Source organism: Callospermophilus lateralis, chromosome 17 (genome assembly GCF_048772815.1).
Source record: "Callospermophilus lateralis isolate mCalLat2 chromosome 17, mCalLat2.hap1, whole genome shotgun sequence".
NCBI lineage: Eukaryota > Metazoa > Chordata > Mammalia > Rodentia > Sciuridae > Callospermophilus > Callospermophilus lateralis.
In genome coordinates, this window is record NC_135321.1 from 24,936,752 (window position 1) to 24,963,074 (window position 26,323).

The following is a 26,323-nucleotide window of genomic DNA, read 5'->3' on the forward strand; positions in this document are numbered from 1 at the left end:
ATTGGTGTACGTATTGATGTGGTAGGATTGTTGCCTTATCTAAGATAAGACCACTTGATAGTACCGTTTTCTGAGTATTTTCCTATTATCTCATGAACCTTGGTTTTATTTTGCCTGGTGTTTCCCTTGGAGGTTCCTGGAGGATAGGCCTTGTCTCTTCTCTTCAGCGAGAGAGGAAGCTCTCTGAGGACAGGCCCATAACAGACTTTTCCTCAGAACCCTGGGAAGGCCTGACCGTAGGGTAGTGTCCTGGTAAGTGTTCAAGACTCCCCTCTTGCCACCCTTCAGGGGTCTCATCCTTCAACCTCACTGGATTCCTGGAAGCATGTGTCTAGAATGGACCCCCAAGCTAGGGAGCCTGGGTTGATACCCAGCTCAGCTATCCTCTTGCTGCACAGCTTCGGGCTCTTGGCTTTACTCTCCTGTGCCTCTGTTCCCTCAGCTGTCAACAGGCAGAGCATTGTAAAGGGCAAATGATGGCGCCTCAGATTCACGTTCATGTTCATGTGCCTTCAATGCTGTTGTTGCTTTCTAGCCATAGGAAGCCCAGCCCTGTGACCAGACATACAAGAGCATGTATCAGAGGATAGTGACAACCACCACGGTCCCCTCTACTCCTCCCTCTGGTCCTTCTGTTCTGCTATCATTGGCAGAGCTCAGGTGGTGTCCATTCTGTCCGAGGAGGGCTAGAACTGCTCCGTCATCTCCCATTTGGGGTAGAAAATAGGACCTAGAGATGGCTTAGAAGATTCAAGTGGCCACACCCCTGAACACCTTTCCCTGGGAGTGGCCAGGAGCCTGAGCTTAAACCACCCAGCATTCCCTTTCCAAAGAGCGAGAACAGGATCTCTTGTGGGCCTGGTGTCCATGACATGAAGGCACTGTGATGCAGGAGTGGCCAGAGGAGAGGACTCCGGCAGAACAGCTGGGTAGGACTCAGGGCTGGGAATATGGAGCATCCTCCCAACACCCTCTTCTCTTGCAGCACATTGCCCTAAGAGAAATTGCTCTCTCTGCAGCCAGTGGCTTAGCGCTGTCTATCCCATTGGTCTGGCAGCTCTGGGCCATTATTATACACCATGGCAATAATCATCACCATGATAATAACAACACTACATTTGTTCAGTCTCTTAACTTGGAAATAAAGAGGACAGCTGATCTAGTGTGAACGCTGGCTCTGGTCTATCTACCCGATCATCACTTAATAACGATTACGGAGCCCCCCCGGGCAAACGGCGCCCTGCCCAGCACTCGCGATATTAAATCCACCTAGAAGCAGGGTATAATAATGCTGACCCCGCAGGGATGTTCCAAGAATTAATTCCTGTGGGCTCTCCATTCCCCTCTTCTCCGACACATTCAATCTCAGGAACCCAACGGTTGGTGACGTTTATACCATGAATTAAGACATTCTGCCGTTGCCCCTGGAACTCTTCATTACAATCCTGAGTCGATCAATGGCAAAGAGGAATACTATTTATTAGTTAAGTGGATGCTATTGAATTCTTAATTTAAGTGGCTTTTAATTCAGTGTTTTACTTGCTGTCCTTCACTTTGCCCTTGCTCATACAAATTTGCCCATTAGAGCCCGGTGTGGGGCCACGCTGCCGCCTTCCATCATGATTCTGTTTCCTCCTGGAGAACAGTTTTCAGTTCGGAGGAGGCAGGACTCTCAGAGAGGCCAGACGGGCGGGCGGGCGGGCGAGAACAGGCTTCGCTGCTGTCTGCTGGCAGGAAGTGGGCGATCTGCAGGGGGGAAGCTCAAACTGCCTCTCAGGGCTGGGTCAGCAGCTCAGGAGGCCCTCCCTGGTGGCCTCGCTTTGCCAACTTGCCTGCAGTTCTCCAGCTCAAACTGGAGCCAGAGAGAGAGTAGTGGGATGATGGGAGGGAGGCCCAGCCCAGCTCCTGGGCTGTGGCCGTTGCTCTCTGGGTTGATCTTTCTCCTGTTGGACACCCAGGAGTGGCTGGCCGTGCAGGTTATAGCTGCCTTGGTGAGGAACCGCAGACTGCACGTGGTTCAACTGGATAATTTTGAGAAGTGTGACTTGTGTGTACACCTGTGACATCTCCACGATAATAAAAAATGAACATATCTTTCACCCCAAAGTTTCTTTGTGCCTCCTTGTACCTTTCCACTCATTCCACCCTCAGGATGCAAGGGGTGCTCTGTGCAGATCTGCTTTCTGTCACTGCGGATGATTTGCATTTTATGGAATTTTATGACACAGAATCGCCTAGTCTGGACTCTGTTTTTTTGAGTTCTCTCACTCAACGTAACTACTTGGAAATTAATCCATGATGTTGCATATATCAACAGTGCGTCCCTTCTTCTTGCCGAAGAGTACTCCATGGTTTGGATATTATTATGGTTGTTTCTCCATTTGCCAGATGATGGACATTCGGGTTGATTCCACTTCTTAGATGTTACAAAGCTGCTAGGACATTTGTGGGTGAGCCTTTGTGTGGAACATAGGCTTTCGTTTCCTGGAGGCACACCTGAGAGTGGAATGACTGGATGATGTGGCATACCTTTAACTCACTAAGAAGCTGCCAAACTCTATTCCAAAATAGTCGTATCAGTTACCGCTTCCACTGAAACTAGATGAAAGTTCTAGTCTTTCCACATCCTCCTCAGCACTTTGGAGTCTCAGTTTTCTTAATCTGAATGTCCAATTGTTGTGTGCTGTTATCTTACTTTGGTTTTAATTTGCATTTCCCTTTTAACCAACGGTGGTGAGTATCTTCTCGTGTGCATACTCACTATTCATGTCTTAAACTTTTTTTGGCAACGCATCTGGTTAAATTCTTTACCTATTTGGGGAAGTTGTTTACTTCTTATTATTGGGTGTTGGAATATATATATTCTATGTGCAAGTTCTTTATCAGATATATGAGTTTCAAATGTTTTTCCCATTCTATAAATTGTCTTCATTCTCTTTTTTGATGTCTTATAAGGACTAGGTCTAAATTTTGGTAAAGTATTATTTTTTAATATTTTTCTTTTATTCATAATGCTGGTGTGTCCTTTCGAAGACATCTTTGTCTAACTCAAGGCACAAAGATTTTTTATGTATGTTTGTGTCTAGAAATTTTAGTTTTATGTTTTCTATTTAGGACAGTGCTCTGTTTTGAGTTCATGGTTGCATATGGTACAAGTATACATCAAAGTTTAATTATTTATTTATTTATTTGCATTTGGCTATGTAATTGTTTTAGCAATTAAAAAGGCTGGCTGTTTTCCAATGAATTAGATTTGTGCTTTTGTCAAAACTCTGTAGTTTATGTATAGGTGGCTTTATTTTTACAGACTCTGTTCTGTTTCATTGATCTTTGTGCCAATCTTAAGCTGTCTTGATTACTGTAGCTCTGTAAGTCTTGAAATCTGGTAGTGCCAGTTACCTAAATTGTTCTATGTCAAAGATTTTTTGGGTTATGCTTAGCCTCTTGCATTTTCACATAACTTTAACTTACCACTTTCTTAAAAAAAAAAAAAAAACTACTGAAATTTCAATTGAGATTGCATTGAATTTGTAGATCAATTTTGGGAGAATTGATATTAATTAATCTTCTAACCCATGAACACAATGTATCTCTCCATTTATTTAGATCTTTGATTTCTTTTTTTCAGAATTGGGGACTGAAACCATGGACATGCTACCACTAAACTACATCCCCACTTCATTTCTAAAAAATTTATTTTGAGACACCGTCTCACTAAGTTGCTCAGGCTGTCCTTGAATTTGTGATCTTCCTGCCTCAGCCTCCTGAGTAGCTCAGATTACAGATTACCATGACCAGCTAGTTTGATAATAATTTCCATAAGCCACGTTTTGTAGTTCAAAACAGGTTTTGCAATCTATTGTCATGTTTATCACTAAGTATTTCATGTTTTGATGCTATTCTAAGAAGATGCTGCTTTTTTTAATTTCAATTTTTGATTATTTGTTGCTAATATATAGAAATACAATACCAACAAATACAGCTTGGTACTACTACTCTCTAATTAGTTCTATAACTTCTGTAGATTCCATCGAATTTTTTACATAAACAATCATTGTTGACTGTGAATAAAGGCAGTGTTACCTCTTCCATTCCAAGCTGGATGGTTTTTTCTAGGTGTCCTTACTGTGCTTGCTAGAACCTTCAGGACGATGTTGAATAGAAGTGATGAGCATGAGATCCTTGGCTTGTGTCTGATCTTAGAGGGGAAACATCCAGTTGTTCACCGTTAAGTTTGCCAGCCTTAAAGTACAGGGTTGTTTACTGTCGAGTGCAGGTTTGCAGCTGCCCTTTAGTAGGCTGAGGAAGTTCCCTTCTATTCCAAGTTTATTGGTCGTTTTCTCTTTCTTAATCAGGAGTGAATGGAGTTTTGACAAACTCTTTTTCTGCATCGATTCAGATGACCCTAAGTTTTTTTCCTTTTAGTTTGTGCTATCGTTTGCCTCTGAATTGTTCTCAAAGGCCCAGGTATTACAGGCTTGGCCTCCAGGGTGGTACTATGGGAGGCGGTGGAGCCTTTAAGAGGCGGGCCTAGGGGGAGGAGCTGTTAGGTCCTGGGGGTGTCTCTTCCCTCTCTTCCTGCTCCTTGGCCATGACAAATGCAGTTTTGCTCTGCCATGCCTTCCCACCGTGATGTGTGCCTTGCCACAGGCCCATTGGTCATGGACTGACCCTCCAAAACTGCAAGCCCATATTAACATTTTCTTTTCATATTTTTATTGTGCAAATAATTATACACCATGAAGGGATTTGTTGCTACATATCCATAACACGCACATGATGTAACAGTCTAGATTGTTCCAGTATTTCCACTTTCTCACTCTTCCTTCTCCTTGACAGGCCCTTTACCTTTACCCTTAACCTTTCTCTTTATAATACTTCTTAACAAATACCTGAGAGGTATTTGTTATAGTAATGGAAAGCCGAGTAACAGTTTGTTAATATAGTAACTTTTACTGATATTTAAGTATTAGACCAACCTAATAATTATGAGGTAAATAACACTTGGTCATGATATTTCATTCTTATAAGATATTCCTTTATTCCATTTGGTGAATTCGATTGACAATTTCGTTCTTTTTCATGGGGGACATGGGTCTGTAGTTTTCTTACAATGTTGCAGTCTGGTTTTAGATCAGGGTAATGCTGTCTCATAGAATGAGCCAGAGGTCCCTGCTCTTTAGTTTTCTGTAAAAGTTTGTTTAGAATAGGGAGAGTTTCAGCCAGGGGCAGTGGCACATGCCTGTAATCTCAGCGCTTGGGAGTCAGATTTCAAAGCCAGCCTCAGCAAAAGTGAGTCACTAAGCAACTCAGTGAGACCCTGTCTCTAAATAAAATACAAAATAGGGCTGGGGATGTGGCTCGGTGATCGATTGAGTGCCCCTGAGTTCAATCCTCAATACCCAAGAAAATAAAATAATTGGGAGAGTTTCTTCTTTAAATGATAGAATTCACCAGGAAGCCATCTGGGCCTGAAATTTTATATTTGGGAAGGTTTTTAAGTATAAAGTTATGTTAATAGATATATGACTATTAAAGTTGCCCCTTGGTCTTGGGTTTTTGCTCCAAGTTTCTCAAAGCTCATTATTAGATGTATAATAATTTTGGAGGAGGACTGTTAGGTCCTTCTCTTGATGAGCTGCTCCTAAAGCAATTGCCTCTTTATTCCTGGTAATGATTTTGCTCTGAAGTGCCCCTCATCTGACATTAATGCAGATACTCTAGCTTTGTTTTGATTAGTTAGTGTGGTACATGTTTTTCAATCTTTTTATTTTCACCTATTTATTTATTTCCACTTAAAATGGGGTCTGTGTAGGCAATGTGTCCAGTAGCTGAGTCTTTTTTATCTAATTGAACAAGCTCTACCTTTTAATGGCATTGTTTATACAACTCATTATTAATGTGATTATTGATATTTAGGTTTAGATTCATAATCTTTCCTTTTGCTTTCTATTCATCTCATCTTTTTCTTGTTCCATGTTTCCTTTTTCTGCCTTCCTCTGGACTGAGTACTTTTTAATGATTCATTTTTTATCTCCTTACTAATTTATTACCTGCAACTCTTTACTTTGCTATTTTAATAGTTGCTTTTAGGTTTGCAGAATAAATCTCTAATATTACAGGGTTTTTTTCAAATGACATTATATCATTTTATGTACAGTATATAAACTTCATAACAATAAATTTTCATTACTCCCCTCTTGACCTTATGTTAATAATGTTGTACATTTTATTAAATTATTATTTTTGGATAAGTGTTCATTAAGTTATTATTTTGTATAAGTGCTTGATTATCATTAAAACATAGTTACAAATGCAATAATCATTACTGATGCTATAATTGCCTTGAAGAGGTCCATAGTTCTACCTGGTATCTTTTTCACTGCTTGAAGAATGTTCTATAACATTTCCTGTAACATGTCCTATGACATTTCTTATAGTGTGGGTCTGCTGGTTGATTTTTTTTTTCTCAACTTTTATGTGGCTTAAAAAGTCATTATTTCATCTTTGCTTTTGAAAGATATTTTTTCCTGTGTGGAAAACTCTAGGTTGACCTCTTTAAAAAAAAAAAAAAAAAGATATTGCTTCACTGCATTTGTGCCCACGTTATTTTTTTATGAGAAATCTGCTATAATCCTTGTATTTGTTGTTCTGAATGCAATATGTCTTTTCTCTTTGGCTGCTTTTAAGATTTTTGTCTTTATTGATTTTGAACAACTGGATTATGATGTGTCTTGATATACTTTTCATCATTTTTCTTATGTTTCAAGTTTGTTGAGCTTCTTGGAATTGTGGGTTTATAGATTTTTTTTTTTAAATTAAGTTTAGTAATTTCTTGCTATTGTTTTTTTAAATACTTTTTCCCTGCCCTCCAACTTTCCTTTTCCTTTCCTCTGGAGAGTCCAATGACACATACGTGAGGCAGCTCGAAGTCAGTTTGCTGGGTGCCCAGGAATTTTTTCGTTTTTTTCTCCAGGTGAGTATGTGTGGGTTTTTGTTTGTTTGTTTGGATAACTTCTGCTACTGTGTATTCAAGTTTCTCCTTTTTTTTTTTTTCCTGATCAGCTGCTAACTGGATCCTCTTCAATGTGTTTTCCATCGTAAACATTATAGTTTCCATTCCTCAAAGTTTGATTTGGGACTCTTCACATCTTACTTTCTTTATCTTAGAGTCTCTGAACGTAGAGAATGTGGTTCTAACTTTTTCATCGTCCTCCTCTGCTAATTCTAACTTCTGTATTAGTTCTGGGTCAATTTCGATGGACTTTTGTCTCCTCCGGTTGGATCCTATTTTCTGGCTTCGTTGTGCACCTGGTAAGTTTGCACTGGCTGTCAGGCATTGTGGACTTCACTTCTTGTGCTGGGTGTGTTTGTATTCCTTTAAATATTCTCGAGCTTTGTTCTTGAACTCCAGTTATTGGAAACAGCTTGATCCTGTTGGTTCTTGCTTTTCGGATTGGTTAGGTGAGGCTAGATCCATAGATGGCAGGGGGCTGATTATTCCTCACTGCAGGGTTAGGCCTGTCTGATTGCTCTAACCCAAGCCCTTGCTTGGTGAGGTTTTCCAGCCTGGCAGGAGGAAACAGCGCTGTTCCTGCTCAGGTGTGTCTGGTACCATTTCTTCTGGTCCTTTCTGGGCGGTTCTTTCCTTGGTACGGGCATGATCCTTGCATGGTGTTTGATCAGCACGCCGGTGAGCACTTGAGGACCTTCTGTAGGCCCTGGGTATCTCCCTCCCTCCCTCCTTCTCTCTCTCTCTCTCTCTCTCTCCAACTCTCCTCTCTCTGGTGCTCTGTCCGGTGAACTTGGACGGCCTCCAGACTCAGGGGAATCTCCCATTCTGCCTCAGTTCCTCCCTCCTGCTCCGCGGCCTGCATCCTCTCCCAAGGCTACAGTGGGACAAATGCAGGGCCCACGTCATTTTCCCCCTCGTATTTCAGCTGTCACCGTCCTTCAGGGCCTCACATCCAGTGTCCTCAACACCGTTGTTTCATGTGACTTTCCAGTGTTCTCGGTGTTCCAGACAGAAGGGCAAATCCGGTTCTTGTTTCTCCATCTTGGCTGGGAGAAAAAAATCTGCTCTATCTGTATTTTTTTAAAGTATGGTTAAGGAATCATCCGATTTCATTTTCATATACCTCGGGCACATGAAGGGTCTCTCTTTTTAGCTTTTTTTTTTTTAACTTCTACTTGATGGATGAGGAAACTGAAGCTGGAGAGGGGGACATGACTTTTCCAGTGTCACCAAAAGAATGAACGTAAGAGGCAGAAGTAAGGTGCTTTGAGGTCCTAGCATACTCAACATGTGTGACACTTCTTAAATAACTTACAGTAATTCTGAAATTTGCTATGACCCCAATAGTACAAGGAAATGGAAGCTCAGGAAGGCAAAGACACTTTCCCAAAGCCACACAGCTAAAATCAAGTTTTGGTCCCGCAGCTGAATCCAAAACGGGCAGCACTGTCTGATGCAGACTCCCAGGCCTTCTGGCATATATATATATATATAAAATATATTGCTTAAGCATATATCTATATGCGCCAGAATATTATGTGCCCATGATAGGCCACACACACACACACACACACACACACACACACATATACACACATATATGCATATGTACATTTTTTTCTTTTAATCAGGATTGAACCCAGCGGCACTCAACAACTGAGCCTCATCAACTTTTTAAAGATCGGGTCTTGCTAAGTTGCTCAGGGCCTCAATAAGTCAGTGAGGCTGGCTTTGAACTTGTGATCCTCCTTCCGCAGCCTCTGGAGCTGCTGGGATGATAGGTGTGTGCATCACCACACCTAGCTCCTGTGGCTTATCTTAGCGCTCTTTTCAATTGCTTTAAAAAAGGAGTTAGGAGGTGTAGCTCAGTGGTGCAGTGCTTGCCTAGCATGTGCAGGACCCCAGGTTTCATCCCGAGCACTGCCAAAAAAAAAAAAAATCGATTCTTTTTAAAAGATTATTTCTTCTTTCATTTATTTATTCTCTTAACAAGTACTGATTGATTTTTATAATAAGTCACACTATTAAATGCTGGATTAAAAAATGTGAGTAAAAACTAGTGTTGTTCCTGCCTCCCAGGGTCCTTTCTTGAGTATAAAAATTAGGAGAGGAATACAAATATCTGATATAAAGTGTTCATGTTATATAATGTTTGTTAATATTTTAGACATTTTGCTTTTAAATATGTGTCAAGGTTTCAGTTCAAACAGGCCAATTCAGGGATTGCCTCATATAGGAAAATTTCATAGGGAAATAGGATAATTAGGTAACCACAGTCAGACTGGATGCAGAGAAGGATTGTTTCAAGATCATCAGCTCCTGACTGGCGGGCCGCTGAGTGGGTGGGTAACTGGCTTCCCAGAAGAGGTCTTAATCTCATTAAAGTTTATCAGAAAATTGCTTAAGCATTTATCAACACTAATTTCTTCCCAGAAGCAGGTTGGGAATTACATCATGCAGAGAGATTCTGTCCCACACCAGGTTGGGACTGTGCACAGAACCCGGGAGCCGTGAGATGACAGCAGCACAGAGCTGGCTCCGCCCGGTGCTGACGGTACCTCCCGCCCTCAATTCCCAGGTAGCTCTTGAGGGAGGGGCTGCCAGCCCATTGTACAGAGGAGGTAAAGGAGGCCTAGAGAGTTTAAGGAACTTGCTCAAGATCCGACGCTAGGATGCAGCAGTGTCAAAGGACAAACAGAGCAGTTGAGTTTATTTTTGTAATTCTAGAATCAGGCAACGCTTCATTCCATAAAATGGAGAAAGGTTTCAATGAGACAAGAGAAGGAGGTCAGTTTTATAGACAGAGAAGCGCTGAAGAAAGCAGAAACAAAGAGAGGCAGACTGGTCACCTCGAAGCCACTGTCTTCTAAGGCGGGAACAGGGCACTGAACGTTAGGAAAATAATGGGTTAACACCAGGTTCCTTCAGGTCACCTTTTTTTTATGTCGAAACTAAAGCAGAGGGAACCTCATTATCATGGCAGATGAAAATCACCTGTTTGAGAAATCTGGCTGTTATCTTGGTTGGGTTTTAGTCTAGCCTGTCAGGGCCCCATGCAGGAGTTTAGTTCTGTTTAACCAAAGAAAGTCAGGAAGACAGTTAGAGAACCTGTCCCCAGGGGGATGACACGGAGGAGGGCATTCTGGGAGACTGGCCCCACCTGGTTCCACGTCATCAAGTCACCTGTGTGATCCAGGTTGGTGGAACGCCCAGGGAATCCACTTGGGCCGTGGCCTTGGCTCTGGAGGGTGGCTGATTCGAGTCCCAGCTGGGTGTCCAGGCCACGCATCTGGTTTGGGGACCCCCTCCGCCCTGGAGCTCTCAGAGAGGAAAGCCAAGGTCCCCCAGGCAAAAGCACATTATCTCAATGGGCGCCAGCAGGAGTGGGAGCGGTTTGGGGCCACTTGAGCCCTGGCCTCTGAGTTCTGTTTGGTTGTTAGTTTGACATATTTGTGCATCTTTGCATGAAGCACCCGGCAGAGGGAGGGTTCAGAGTGACCGGAAGGAGAGCACCACCCTCATACTGTAAATAAAAGTAAAGATCATGTTTCACCGGGGCACATCCAGAGGGGCATCTGCAGTGACTTCAGACACAGGAAAGGTCCTTCAGGACTGAACTCTGTTAGAAACCCCAAGAGCTTCCGAGTGAACATTTAAAGAAAGCATTTAAAAATAATTTTTCTGTTTGTCACCTCTCAAATCTCCCTAATCCCAATCCAACTATTCCATTATCTTCACACATTACCTCTTCTAAACATCTATACGTGCTGGGAGTTTCATCCAAGGTACATACCCGTGTTCTGCTTGCTTTAGGTGACCAGTGGATCATAAACATTCTTCATGCTTCTACATAATTATCATTTTAATGGCCACATAATATTCCATTGTGCACAGGCAGCGTAATTTATTAAGCCATTCCCCTTAATGTTGGCCATTTGTATGTTTTCAGTTTGGGGCTTTTATAGATAACAGCTCAGCCAGCATCCTCTTGCAAAGAGCTTTTGGCTGCTGCTAAATTTCCATAGGAATAATTCCTAATAGAGGAATTACCGGTGAAGGACACAGACGTGTATATGGCTTTTTCTCTGTATTGCCGAATTGCTTCCGAAAATATTGTTTAATACAGTGTCATTACTCTGGAATGAATGTACTAGTTCTATCTCAACTTCGGTAGCAGTTAGGAAGAGCAATTTTTCCCCCTCATTCGACAGATAAAGCCGTGTTAAATTTGCCTTAATTTACATTCCTTTGTTTACGGGGAAGATCACTATTTCACCATGGGTTTGTTTATATTATATATAATTTTCCGTGAATTATCTGTTCGTTTATCTATTACAGTCTTGGTGTTTTTCTTATAAATTTAAATGAGGTCTTTATAGATTATAAATATTAATTACCTTTGTCCTGCTTATTCAAACATTGGCTCTGGTGTGTTGTCCGTTCTTTAGTCTTAATTTTCATTAGAGAGAAGCTTTATGATGTTCTGTATGGGATTGCAGGTCACTTCATCTGTGAATAGATCTCATTTTTTTCTAAAGAGAAAAAATAATTCTTCCCGGGTCATTTGAGTGTTTTATACGCCTTCCATTTAATCATCTGTTTCAGCATGGATTTACCTGGTACCTTTCATGGGGCAGGCATCCTGTTACAGTCCAAAGATGCCTGTCTTCTTGGAGATTTCTCACACACACACACACACACACACACACACACACACACGTGGGATTGAACCCAGGGGCACTTTCCCAGTGAATCAATCCCCCGCCCTTTTATCTTTTTATTCTCACAGGGTCTAACTAAGGTGCGTAGGGCCTTGCTAAATTGCTGAGGCTGACCTCAAACTTGCCATCCTCCTGCCTCAGCCTCTTGAGTCACCGGAATTTCAGGTGTTTGCCACCTCGTCAGCCCTTGGAGATTATATTCTAGTGAAAAGAGAGATAATAAGGAAAACCCTAACTATAGGTCAGACAGCAATATGTCTTATAAAGAGGGAAATAGAGCAGGACAGGGATATAGAGAATGACAGGAGAGAGATTATGTGCTATAAAAGGCCACTTGCAAAGTGACATTTGTAAGGGAGGACGGGGAAGGCCACCACTGACAGGTACCACTTGAGAAGGCACCTGAATGAGGTGACAGAGCAACAGCAAGTGCAAAGGGACATGTGTGGCGTATTGAGAAAGAAGGAAAGCCTTGTACTTGAAGTAGAGAATGTGTCCCCAGATGACAGGGGGCCAGTGACACCTGATTGAATCTGAGGGACACAGGAAGTCCCTGCAATTGACCAGACTAAGGGAGAAATCATCCGCCTCACAAATTAACTGGATCAGTAGATTTTTTTCCCCTAGGGCTGGGGACAGAACCCAGGGCCCTGTGCATGGTGGGCAAGCGCTTCACCCCAGTCCATCTCCCGCCATTTTTATTTTACTTTGATACAGGACTTCACTGAATCACCCAGGCGACCTGGAATTGGCCATCTTCCTGCCTCAGCTTCCTGAGGGGCTGGGACCACAGACGTGAGCCACCATGCCCAGCACTAGGCGTATTAATTAATATTCCTGTAACCTGGGCTGATTTAATTTTCTAGGTGTGTGGGCACATGGTACACAAGACATGCTTCTGTCTGTTCCCTTTCAATACTTATTCCTCTGCCGCTGTCTTCACCTCTTATTTTTTTGACAAGAACTTTCATGACAATGTTAAACAATTACATTTTTATTAATAATTTCAATGATCATGATAATATTAGGGATATTTACACGTTCTGAATTAAATGGGTTATGATTTAATTTAAATATGGATGGGCTCCATGATATTTTTAACAAGAATTTTTTCATTCATGTACTTACATTTTTATTAGGAATGAGAGTTGAATTCTATAAAATAACTTTTAAGTAGGTATTAAAATTATAAGACAGTTTTCCTGTTTCACGTCTGGGAATGTGGTACGGCGTGTTACGGAACAGAACCTCTAGACTGGCAACCCTGGGGTCGCCCTACTTTGTCCTGTTGTCCTGCAGTGTATCATCAAGTCCTTCACTATTCCTTTGTGACGGTCTTCTCCATGCTCTTAGTCAGCTCAGCCTGGCCCCCTCTGTTCCTGACTTAGTCCTGCATGTCATGTTCCATCTTTCCTCTAAGTTTAAATTTAGTCTTTATCAAGATACATATGTCCACGGCTCAAAATCACGTACTTCTTTTTTTTTTTTTTTTTTTGTATTTTTGTTTTTTATTGGTTGTTCATAGCTCTTGACATATCATATTTCATACATTTGATTCAAGTGGGTTATGAACTCCCATTTTTACCCCGTGTACAGATTACAGATTCACATTGGTTACGCATCCACTGTTTTACATATTGCCATACTAGTGTCTGTTGTATTCTGCTGCCTTTCCTATCCTCTGCTATCCCCCCTCCCCTCCCCTCCCATCTTCTCTCTCTACCCCATCTACTGTAATTCATTTCTCTCTCTTGTTTGGAAGGTCTTTGTTTGTTTATTCTTTTTTTTTTTTTTGCTGTATGGTCATTTTTTTTTTTTTTTTGTGGTGCTGGGGATTGAACCCAGGGCCTCACAAATGCTAAGCAAGCGCCCTGCCGCTGAGCTACGTCCCCAGCTCCTCAAAATCATGTAGTTCTATAAAACTTATACAAAAAATAAATAAATAAATAAAAGCAGTGCTCTCCCCACCACCTCGTTTCCCATTGGCCAGAGACAACTCCCTTTTCCCTTTCAGGTTGTTTTCATATAAAAATTTTAATTTCCTCTAAGATGCATTCCTATACAGTTATATTTTCATGTTTCGAGTGTTATTTGTTTGCTATTTGTTATTTATTTGGAGGAGGAGGATGGCTCCCTTCACCCTATGTCCAGGTGAAAAACCTGAATCCCATGTTCGGTCCTTTTATCATGCAAATGACTAAATCAATATTTAGTGTTTGTTATTGTGATGCTGCGTTTTTTACACCTTAACTAAGTAGCTTGCTGTATGATTCCTTTTAGGCATAACTTTTTATTTTCTGGGATCAATACTTACCTTGGAGTTTCTTCGTTTTGTTTTATTATCATTAATTCGACCACAAACATTCCCTTAGATTCCATTCCCAGTCTTTTCAAGTACATCGCCGGCTGTCAATTTCATCTTCTTGAAACCTCCCTGGAGACCCCTGACCTGTTCCATTCTTGTCTGATTGTTCTGGTCCAAAACTGTCAACCTGGGATCCTCCTTTGCCTTTATCCCAAGGATTTGCTTTCCCTCATTTCTGTTTGGATCTCCTGTTTCTTTATCTAATGTCTTTTCCTTTCTTAGCCACTCCCTTGTTTTGATGGAGCATATCCTCTAGTAGTTCATGAGAAAAGGTACATGAGAGACTTCTGCTTTCCTTCATTCTGTTTCAGATTTTATTTGATTATTACTCTTAAACCTGTGTTACAGAAAAAAAGTGCCTACAGTTTATATGTACAGTTTAGCAAATAGTTGTAATACAAATAAATACTCAAGTAACCACCATCCATTTTTAAAAAAAATTATCAAAATGTTTTTTTTTTTCCAAAAGAACTTGTAGAAACTTCTTCTCCCCTGACAGATAACCATTGTCTTTATTTTTATCATAATCATTCCCTATGTTTTCATCTTTATCATTTAGGTTTGCCTGTTCTGAATCTAATCAAAATGGAATCTTTATAAATGGGCACAGTTCACACATCTATAATCCCAGCAACTCTGGAGGCTGAGGCAAAAGAGTCTCAAGTTTGAGGCCAGCCTCAGTTACTTAGCAAGATCCTAAGCTACTTAGCTAGACCCTGCCTCAAAACAAAAAATAAAACGGACTGAGGATGTAGCTTAGTAGCATAGTACCACAAGTATCAGAGGGGAAAAATATGTATATATTCTTTCAGGTCTTGCTTTTTACTTAACATTGTTTTTGTAAGAACCATTTGTTTGTGTGCAGTCATAGTTCATTTTATTACTACATTCCACTGTATGAATACATGAGCATGTATGCTAATTTAAAAATAATTGTTTCTGCTCTTGATTGATGTGTGGTTATTTCCAGGTGGGGTCTAATAGCCAATAAGGCTGTTTTGCATTTTCCTAGCATGGTTCTTTGTAGCCCTGTGCGCGCAACTCCATGGAGTGCACAGCTATGGATGGAAATATCTACCTTAGAATATGCCTTTCTTTTTGCTAAATAATGGCAAACTGCTTTTTTTCTGAAATGGATGTTTCAAATCCTTTCTTTTTGCTAAATAATGGCAAACTGCTTTTTTTCTGAAATGGATGTTTCAAATCCTATTCCCAAGCAGGCAAAGGCAATGTTCCAAACTGCCTTCCCATGGCTCCACCTTCTCATCAACACTTGCTATTGTCAGAATTTCCAAGGTTTGCTATTCCACTGTGTATTGAGTCTGGTTTTAATGTTTATTTTCTTGATTTCCAAGATTGAGCATCTTTTCTTCTACTTATTGGCCATTTGAGATCTTAGTTTCCTCCTTCTTTCTCTTCCCCAGCCTCTGGTGTGGTTGGAGTCCCAGCCCCCCATATTGAACTGGTCTGTGGGTTCCCCCAGCTGTTCCTCTTGCTCCTAAGCCTCCATCTGCTTCTCCCAACAGGATATCATTGTTGGGATCTGTATTTATCATTGACTTTTTGCTCTCTGTGCCATTTCCTGCTGATATTTGCTCTGTGCTGTTTTGCAGAGAAATGATCCCTTTACATTTCCTTCTCCAGTTTTCCTGGTCAGCTGGATTTTGGCTCAGCTTGGCTGACAGAAGACATTAATAGGAGATAAGAATGTTAGAGAAAACATTCGGTCTTTGGTTTGGGGGGATTGGCTTAGCGTGATATTCTGCAACTCCATCCATTTACCAGCAAATGCCATGATTTTATTCTCTTTTAATGCTGAGTAATATTCCATTGTGTATATATACCACATTTCTTTATCATTCATCTGTGAAGGACATATAGGTTAGTTCCACAATTTAACTATTGTGAATTGTGCTGAGCAATAAACATTGATGTGGCTGAACCTTCTCCCCCACATCCTCGCCAACACTTATTGTTGCTTGTATTCTTAATAATTGACTGGAGTGAGATGAAATCTTAGAGTAGTTTTGATTTGCATTTCTCTAATTGCTAGAGATGTTGAACATTTTTTCATGTGTTTGTTGATTAATTGTATTTCTTCTTCTGAGAAGTGTCTGTTCAGCTCCTTAGCCCATTTATTGGTTGGGTTGTTTGGGGGTTTTTTAGTGTTAAGTTTTTTGAGTTCTTTATATATCCTAGAGATTAGTGCTCAACTGATGTGCATGTAGTAAAAATTTTCTCCCATTCTGTAGGCTCTCTGTTTACTCCCTGATTGTTTCTTTTGCTGAGAAGAAGCTTTTCAGCTTGAAACGAACTTTGGATAGGGCATAGGGGAGGGAGAAGAAGGGAAGGGGCATGGGGGCAGGAAGATGGTGGAATGAGATGGACCTCATTACCCTAGGTACATGTACGAAGTCACAAATGGTGGGACTCCACTTTGTGTGCAGCCTGAGAAATGAGAAATTGTGCTCCATTTGTGGACTATGAACTGAAATGCATTCCGCTGTCATGTAAAACAAATAAAACAAATAAATAAATAAATTTTTTTAAAAGAGAAATTTTAGTGGGGGAAAAGCCCCAGTAACTGTCCTTCTCTTAGCTCTGGGGCCATCTCCTGTAGTGACTGTAGCTTTCCCAGACCCGACTTGTGGCTCTACCAACAAACAGCTCCTGGCTCTAAGGTCACCTGTCCTCCACCCCCCCACCCCCTGGGATGCTTGCTGCTTCCTGTTCTAATCTCCAGATACCATCATCCATCGCCTACTTGGTTTATCAGCCCTTTAAACACTTTTAAAACTGTCTCCCATGTGAAAGTCCCTCTGCGAAGCGACTTGGCATGGGCTTAGCTTTTCTGCCTGGATCCTGAGTCAAACAGACTCCCTGTGCCAAAATACCCAATCGAGGAATCATCAGATTCTTATTACCAATAAGATTGATTGAAACCCTCTTAACATTTTCATAATCTGAGTCCAAAGTCTATTTTCACATTTAACCCTCAGTAATTCAAACAACCCACCAGTCTAGCACTGTTCTTGGTCAACTGGTCTCTTCACTCCCACCTTCGTCTCTTGCTCCAGGGAGGTCTGTCAGTTGAAAACACACACACACACCACACACACACGCACACACACACACACACACGCGCGTGCGCGCACACACACACACACACACACACCCGCACACAGGAACATTCTGTTCATATTTCAAGGCTCAGTCCAAGCCCTATTTCCTTCCTGAAATCTTCTTTCAATTCAAACAAAATCCTCAACTTCTATGAATCTGGAGAGGATTTTAGGTGGTACCTTTGTTGACTTCCTGAATTTTAAGTTCATCGATTTCTGCAAGGTTAATACAACTACTTGACAAAAATTTATCAAGCCCCTGACATGGGCAAAACTCTGCCCCAAATTTGTGAAAGTAGATATTCATTTATGAGCTTAAAAGGCTTCAGGAGGGGCTGACATTGGCCTCACACCAAAGTGTAGACCAGTGTAATCCAAATGACTTCCTCCCAGACTCTCGATAAACTTGGACACAGGAATGAGAGTTGGATGGGAAAGTTGGGAAATAACAGACCTGGTTGTCGAAATGAAGGAAGGATTCAGGATGGAGCACAGAGAGACAAAAATTGAGGGACTACCAGAGGAACTAAGAGCAAACTGAATAGGTGGGTCTCACACGTGTCTAATTCATCAAGAGAGAGGAGGAGAATAAGAAGAATAAAAGAATCTTTAAAGAGAAAATGACAGGATTTCCTAGAATTGATGGAAAACATAAATTCTCTGATTAGAGGACTAAAATGAATCCCAAGAAGATAAATGAAAAGCAACCCACATTGAGAAACTCGAACATGAAATTGTACAATACTAATAATAGAAAGATCTTAAGCCAGCCAGGGAGGAAAGATGGATGACCTGCAAAGGACAACAAAATTGGAGAACTAGCTGACTTCTCCATGGCAACCATGGCAGCCCGAAGACGTCCTCAAAGTGCTGATGGGGTGGGGGCATCCAACTAGAATTTTATGCAAATGTAAATGATAAAAAAGGCATATTTGGATAAAAACTCAGAGTTCATACCAGAAGACAGTCACCAAAAGAATTCCTAAAATGTGTGCTTAAAAAAGGAATCTCATTACAGAAGAGAGATCTACGATGCAATGAAGAATAAAAACAAAATCCTCCATAAACAAATGGAAAAATATAAGAAAAATATTTTAATTAAAAATACTGTATTACAGGGGCTGGGGTTGTAGCTCAGCGGTAGAGCACTTGCCTCGCTCATGTGAGGCCCTGGGTTTGATCCTTAGCACCACATAAAAATAAATAAAATAAATGTATTGTGTCCATTTAAAAAAATTTCCTTTAAAAAAATACTGTATTAAAGATTAACTGTAGAAAAAAAAAAAGCTCCAAAAGACAAAAATACAAGGAAAATCAAAACTAATCCCTACTTATAATTGGGAAGCTTAAACACAGCTCAGTAGTTGACCAATATAGTAAATCAAGAAATTAGCAAGTAGCAGACTTGAAAATATCAATCAAGATGCTTAATATAATAGCTAAATGTCAACCAACTGAGAATGCATATGGGTAGTTCCCCAAAAAAATCTTATATGAGGTCACAAAGCAAGGCTTAATAGATAATGATATAGAAAGGGTGCATAGTGTGTTACATTTGTATTTTAACAGGTAAATATGCATTCTCACAGAATACACACACACACACACACACACACACACACATATCAGTGTGTCTTGCTCTTTCTTAAAATTATAAATTAAGAACATACTTAGGCAGCTCTAAAACTGGTTTAGGATAAATATATGGAAACGTTATAATATTTAGAAATATATATTTCTTAAATATATCCAAATATTGTAAAACAACCTACTATCTATATGAAATAGATAGTAAGCTACTGTAAGCTTGGAGAGTGACTGGTCTGCCGTGGACTACTGCCATTGCAGAAGATTTCGAAAAGAAGGGAAGTTCTTCCTTAGATCTCGAGGTTCAGGAAGGATTGAGACTGGGAGACAGTGGAAGGGCCTTCTTGGAGCCTCATCTTGTGGGAGCTGTTCCACTGAGTTTGTTATCACTGGCCTAGAGATTGACACCTGGCAAGAGATTGACACCTGGCAAGAGATGGAAGGAGCCTGGTGAAGGCAATCACCCCTGCGGAGGCAAGGACCCAACTGTCCTCAGAGGAGTTGCCAACCCACTTGGGAAGTGCGGAGCTGGCAAAGATGAGATCTCACAAAGGGACTTTTGGAACTTCTTGGCCTTTGGTCTTTGCCACCTTCTGCCTCCCTGCAGGATCTGAGGTGATTTAGCTGAGCATTTCCCTTTATCACAGAAGCGCAGATGAACATGGGTCCTCTCTCAGAAATCATGAAGACCCATTTAAAAACAACACAGTTCTCAACATCCAGACCTTGATTTTCAAAACTGCTACTAAGTTGGCGTGTGTTGTAGCTGGGTCTGTGAGTACAGGGAAGGGTTCACTGGTAATTCTTAACTGCCAGGAAGTGCCGGGGAAAGCAGGGAGCCCCCAGCCAGCTAGAACAGTCTCCAGTCCTGCCCATTGGTCCTCTTGGTAGAACGTTCATTCCTGTGGTCTCTGTATTGGAGCTTCCCAACCTGGCTTTCAAAGCCCCTCATAATCCCAATTCATCTCTCCCATTGAACCCTCCAACTCCCCCTACGTCAAAACCTGTCTCTTGTCACAGCCTCTCCTGCACCCCTTGCTTGTCTTCATGATTTTTGTCATGGCATATAACCCCTACTTCCAACATTCAACCAAGGATGGGTGTCGATGGTAGTATACAAAGATGGTCTGCTGTGTACCTGATCTCAATGAGTTTCACATACTCAGGTGTAGAGAGAAAGCTTACGAGATCTATGCACATGAAATTGCTAAAAATAAGATGGCTTAGGAATAGGAGAAATCGTAGGAGAATGGAAAGTCTCACTGGATTAAGTAGAAGGCAAGAGACCTGAGTTTTGGGTCTACTTCAGCTACTAACTTACTAGGTGTATATGTCAATTGCTGCAAAACTAAAGGGTTTATAACCCATTTTATGATATCTCGTGACATTGGGGTCCGGAATTTGGACCGATTTCAGCAGGTGATTCTTCTCCTCCAGCTGATCTGGACTGAGCAGGTGGATGAGCTGGCATCACCAGCTGTGCCCACCTCTGCCCAAGATGGTCTCGCATGTCTGGCATCTTGGCCCGTATTTTGTTCCCTAGGGTTGCTGTAGCAAAGTAAACCAAACCAAATCAAATCAAATAACAGCTCAGGTTGCTCAAACAACAGCAATGTATTCTCTCACAGTCTTGGAAGCCACAAGTTTGAAATCAAGATGTTGGAGGGCTGGGGTCCCTTCAAAGCCACCAGGGAAGAATCCTTCCCTGGGTCTTCTGGCTTCCGGTGACTGCCAGCAGCCCTTGGCATCCTTGGCGTGTGGACTCACCACTCCAGCCTCTGTCTCCGTGTTCACATGGCTAGCCGTCTCCCCTCTCTCTAAGGTCTCTGTGTTCGGATTTTCCTCTTCTTAAAGAGATACCCGGCATATTAAATTTAGAACTCGCTGAATCTAGTATGACTTCATCTTAACTTGATTACATCTACATTGACCTTATTTCTAAAAAATATCTCACTTGAGCGGACATGAATTTATTTTGGGAGGGGACACTCTTCAGCTCTCTATGGGACTGTCAGATTGGCTGGACGTCTCCTGGAAGATCTTAGATAGCTATACACTCTGGGCTCTCAGAAGGTGTCCCAAGAGACCCACCTGGAAGCTACAGGCTTCTTATGAAGTGGCCTTGGAAGCCACAAAGTGTCATTTTTGCCACTTTCCATTGATCAAATAAATCCCAAGGCCAGCTGGATTCACGGACAGGGTTTAGACCCCACTTATTGATGCAAGAAGTATCCAAGAATTTGCAGCCATTTTTCGCCCATCACACTGTGTGTGATCTTGGTAGAGACCGCTGATCATGCGCACAGTTAATGTTTTCACATTTCATGTTTGTTTAATCTCCTAACCGTTCTGAGTCAGGTTATCCTCACTCTTCATGTGGTAAAACCAGCACTCAGAGAGGTTAGGGCATTTATTCAAAGCTACACTGCTAGTGAACTATGAATCTAGGATTTGAAACAATTGCTATCTCATTCTGAAGCATGCTCCTCCTAGGACACCATCCTGGAAAAAAAAAAAAAAAGAAAGAAAGAAAGAAAAGAGCCAGTTCCTGTTGCTATGAGATGTCTAGAACTGCTCCAGAAACCTTGGAATGGCATTAAGTGTGAGGCATCTCTGCCCACGCCATTGCGGGCCCTCAGGGATGTGGTAACACAATGGCAGTAAGGTCTTCCTGGGCCCAAGGTCCTCACCAGGAGCATCGCTTCGGTGCTAAGCCCCCTTTCCCCCTCCTGCAGTCCTGGGGGCCAGCCAGGGCCCAGATGTACTTGCTGGTACTGTGACTGGCATCACCAGCTGTGCCCACCTCTGCAGGAAAACTGGCTGCTGTCCCTGGAAGATAAGTCAAAATGTGGCCTTTGAGGCTCTTCTGCTTGGTCCTTCCTGTAGCAGCCTGTGTTCACTCTTCTCTATGCTCTAAATCCAGGTGACGTCACTCCATCGGTGGGACCTGGAGAGGCGGTCACGCTCCCAGAGTGGTGAGGCGCCATACCGCTGGCCTCTGCTGCCCTTCCCCTGGGAGCCTCTCAGCTCCACCGCCAGGTGCTCCCTCCTTGCTTGGCTGTGATGATGGTTGCGCTGCCCTCCCCCTCCTGCCTCCCCCTCCCGGGTCTGGCCTGTTCAATTCAATTCCCTCAACAAACACGTGCCGAGTGCCCAGACATCTGTCCTAGGCGTGGGAGCAGCACACCTGCATGTGACAGGAAGGTGGAGAGAGCCCTTAAACGTCATTTTAGTTCTGTGGATTTATTTTACAGGAGACTCTGACGGGCAGAGAGGGGAAGGAATACACCAGGATTCCGTCCCAGAGCCAAGCATCCCTCTGTTCAATGGGGGCAGCTTCCTAAGCCCCTTGGACCCTGCTCTCAAGCAGCTTCTGGTGGGGTTGGGGCTGGAACTAGTCAGTGAGGATCCCCGAGGGGGGATCATTGGGGTCAGCTGAGAGGGCAGTGGGGTGCTCCTTGGGTGCCCCTCTAGACCTTTTCGGGGGGTGGGGGTGTTTGATGAGCCGGAAGGAGCTGTTGATTCTTGCTCTTAGTTTTTCTTTATTGCTAATCTGCACAAAGAAACGTTAACGATTTTGATTATGGGGTTGGGTTAATACATCATGTAAATGATTTTATTTGGAAAATGCAAACTACTTGCCTCTGCAGAAAGGCTCTGTCTCATGGCCCCCCTCCCCCAACCTGCTTGCCTGGCTGGGCAGGGGCAGGGAGGAGGGAGCCCCTCACCCCGCCCTCCGCCCTGCTTCTGGGGACCTACAGCCTGCCAGGCAACCTGCAGTCCACGTGCCCCACCACGTGGAGGCCACAGGAAAGCCTGGTCCCCCTTCCGCCCCAACCTGAACCAGCCCCAGGATGAAGCCCAGGGAGAGAGGCAAGTTCCCTAAGGCTGCCGGCTCCCGCAAGTCGTCCCCATTCCTTCCCGCCGGCTCTTGGACAATTCCCGCCAACAGAGCTGATTATTCCTCAATTTGTTCCAACCTGAAAATAAAGACAGATAAAGTAAAAATATTCCGGGAACAATGCCAAGCCAAAGGCATTAAATTATTAAGCGATCTCTATCTGAGTAATGGATTTATGCCCTTTAACAACTTTAAAAGAAATATAATGTTTTTCAATACCCTCTTTTAGGGAACTTCTTATAAATGAACTGTCCATTTTATTAGTATTAAAGGAAATGGGGATTGAATCAGAGCTTCTAGGGTGGGTGATTATCTGCAGATTTCTCCTTAGAGCTGGGAAAATTAACCACGTGGAATAATCCACACATTTTTTTAAAGGGCACTTTACAAGATATTGTATAGTAAATTGGAAAATGTATAACTATCCATCAAGGTTAATCTTGGGAATAAAATAATTAGAAACCATGCAACCATGGCCAGGGAAGATTAGCGCTAAAATTAGACTGTGGCTGTGTTTCGATGTCACTGGCGTGGGTGCTGGTGGCAGGATGGGTCGGGAAGGTTCGTTGGCGCAGAGCTCAGGCGGGACGTGGACCTGTGGGGGCTGTGGGGGGCACCGGGGGTTAGATCTGGGGAGGTGAACACACGCTTTGACGGAATCTGGCAGCGCCTGGTTTTCCCTCCCTTCCAGTGACCCGGGCTGTCTTCACCCAGCCTGGCACGGATCTTCCCTGCTTGTGCTTCCAGATGGCTGGGGGCTCTGTGGTTGCCTCTAGAGAGCCAGATGGATTCCTTTGGAGGGGTCAGGGGACAGGGAAGAGGGGAAGAAATACTCTTGTTTTGAAGTCTAGAGAGAGGAGTGTGTGTGTGTGAGTGTGTGCGCATGTGTGGGTGTGAGCTAGTGGGTGGGGTGTGGCTGTGTGTGTACTGCCCTCCCTGCTGAAAGGCCTATGGTTTCTACTTCTGCCTGGAGCCTCCTGACTCCTGGCACCCAGGGAAGGGCTGCGGGCGGGTGGGGCAGGTGGGGGTCAGCCACAGCATGCCAGGGCTGCTTCTGCTCTTCCTGCCGCAGCCTCCGCCCTTGGCAGCTGCTCCAGGCCAGTGGGTGGGGTGGGGCAGTGAGGAGGGGTCCTGCCAGGGTGGAGGAGGCAGGAGAGGCCCCAGAGGCTGCCCCGCCCATGGGCAGTGAGGCTGCCAGCCCAGAATCCTCTCCCAGGGCCAGGCCCCCGTGCGCCTGGGCCAGGCACGGTCACCTCCTCCCACCCGTGAGGCTGCAGTGGGCATTTGCTCTGGGGGCCGACCCTCCACAAAGCATCCGTGGCCAGAGTTGGCCACTGTCCTTGGGGCTCATGCAGTCACCCTGCCTGGGGTGCGGACGAGGAAACGGAGGCCCCCCAGGTGACATGCGGGTGTGGGGGAGGCTGCTGCTTGTGTCATCATGACTGTGCCTCTGTTGACTGCTGGGGTCATTCGGCAGGGCCGACCCCTGGCTCAGGAGCCGGGGTGCTGAGCACACTCCCTGCCCAGCTGGCCTTCCTCGAGGCAACCTCTCCATTCAGGGATCAGTGGGCACCTGGGGGCCTCCCCTCCCCATCTCCTCGGTGCCCCTCCTTTTCCCCCCTGCTCATCCCGAGGCCATTGGAAGGTGCTCTTCATAGGAACAAGCAACTGCCCCTCAGTTATGTCTCCTGGTTCTCCTCCCTCGCTCTGAGGCAGAGGGGAGAAGGAGGGGAGAGGCCACCCCCCTCCCCCGCCTGCAACAGTCGCCACACGCCCCAGGTGACACCTTTTCTTTTTCTAACCTCCCAGCCTCAGTTCCTAGAAAGCAAAGACCATTCCAGCAATTTCAGCTGAAGATCCTTATGGTGAAGCAGGAGTTAGTGAAATAGGTCCACTGTTTCACCAGGGTCTGCTAGAATCAGACCCTGGACCGTGGTCCGGTTACTCCCTGTTCCCGAGAGGCTCCAGGCTGTCATAATGACCAGGTTCACAGCGGCAGTAGCCAATGGCAACACAAACAATCACTTTTCCTGGGATCATTTAAGATTCCTGTGGCAAAGGGGAGACTAGGAGCAAACGGATGGATGGAATCCAAATCTAATCCACTGTTGGCAGCCATTCCAAGGACAACAGTGGTCCAGCTCCTCCTCTGTGACTGGAGAACGGAGTGTCGAACCTGGCTTACCTGCCAGCCCTACCTGGAGGGATGGCGGGAGAAGTCAGGGGAGGAGGGAGGTATGTGGAGGCGCTCTCTGCAGGGCCAGCCTGTAGGAAGGTCAGCAGCATGCCAGTGGGCACACAGCACCCCTCTCTTCTCAGTGGTAAACAGGATAGATGGTAGCCTTTCAGTTCCTGGATGTTTGCCCATATGGCTTTGCTGGGGGCAATTCTGAGGGTGGCCATCCTTGGGGCTGGAGACAGAGAGGTAGGGCTCATTTGTAATCAGCCTGGAGGCCAGCTGGACACAGAGATCCTCTTGGTGGACGTGTCCTGGCCACCCACTGTGGGTGAGGAGCCGTGCAGCACTCTGGGTGGTGCAGAGGTGTGTCAGGCATGGCCTACCCACAGGTGCTCCAGTGCAGGTGACCACAGAAGAGGCATGTACATACAATGGAAGAGCCCTGGCCCTCAGCTTTTTATTTTTAAAGGAAGAGATGGGCCTTGGAGGCCCATGACATGACATGTGGGGCCATGACTGTGACGTGCATCCTCTGCTCGTCCACAACATAGCATCTTGATTGACATGTCCATGCTTAGGACCGAGAGTTGGGAGAAAAATGAAAACAAACTGGAGGCGAGCCTTTGGGGATTGTCCTTGTCCAACAGCCTGAGACAGAAGAGTTTGGTGGACACCTGGGAGATGCTTCCTGGATGGAGGGATCTACCTGTGTCGCCCGTCTGCAGCCGTGTACCAGCCCCAAAACTTCATGGGTCGAGACAATAATCAGTTATGTGTTCCTGCTTTGTGGTTGGCATTTGGGGCGAGCTGCACACAGTGCCGGTTCTGTGGCCTGGTTTGGCAGGGACAGCCTGATGTGGCTGGGCTTCTCTTGGTGTGTCTCTCATCCCCACTGGAGCCAGCTGTGTTTGCGTGGTGCTGACATTTTGTGAGGGGAGAGACTAGAAGCTACAGGAGCCCAGAAGTTACAGTGACTGCAATATGCTGTGTTTGGATCTGGAACATCTAAAAAGGCCATGGTGTGAGAGGTTTGGTCCCCAGCCCCTGGGAGGTGGGGGGACATTTGAGAGGTCAGGCTGGTGGGAAAATTTCCCACAAGGTCATTGAGGCTGTACCATGAAGAGGATTATGGGACCCCCGGCTCTTCTTCTCCCTCTCCTTGCTCTGTGGCCATGAAGCGGGCTCCGTCCTGCACTTTCCCTGCACCATGTTGCCTCACCCTGGCATATGAGGCCAAGCCAGCACAGAAGGAAACCTCCAAAACTGTGAACCAAAACAACCCTTTTCTTTTTATAAGTTGATCAACCCGAGTATTTGTTATCGTGATGCAAAGGTGACTAACACACACGGCATGCTGTTGCTCAAAGCGAGTCACAAGACTAGCCTACGTTCAAGGGCTGGAAAAACAGATTCCACCATCTGATGAGAGGAGC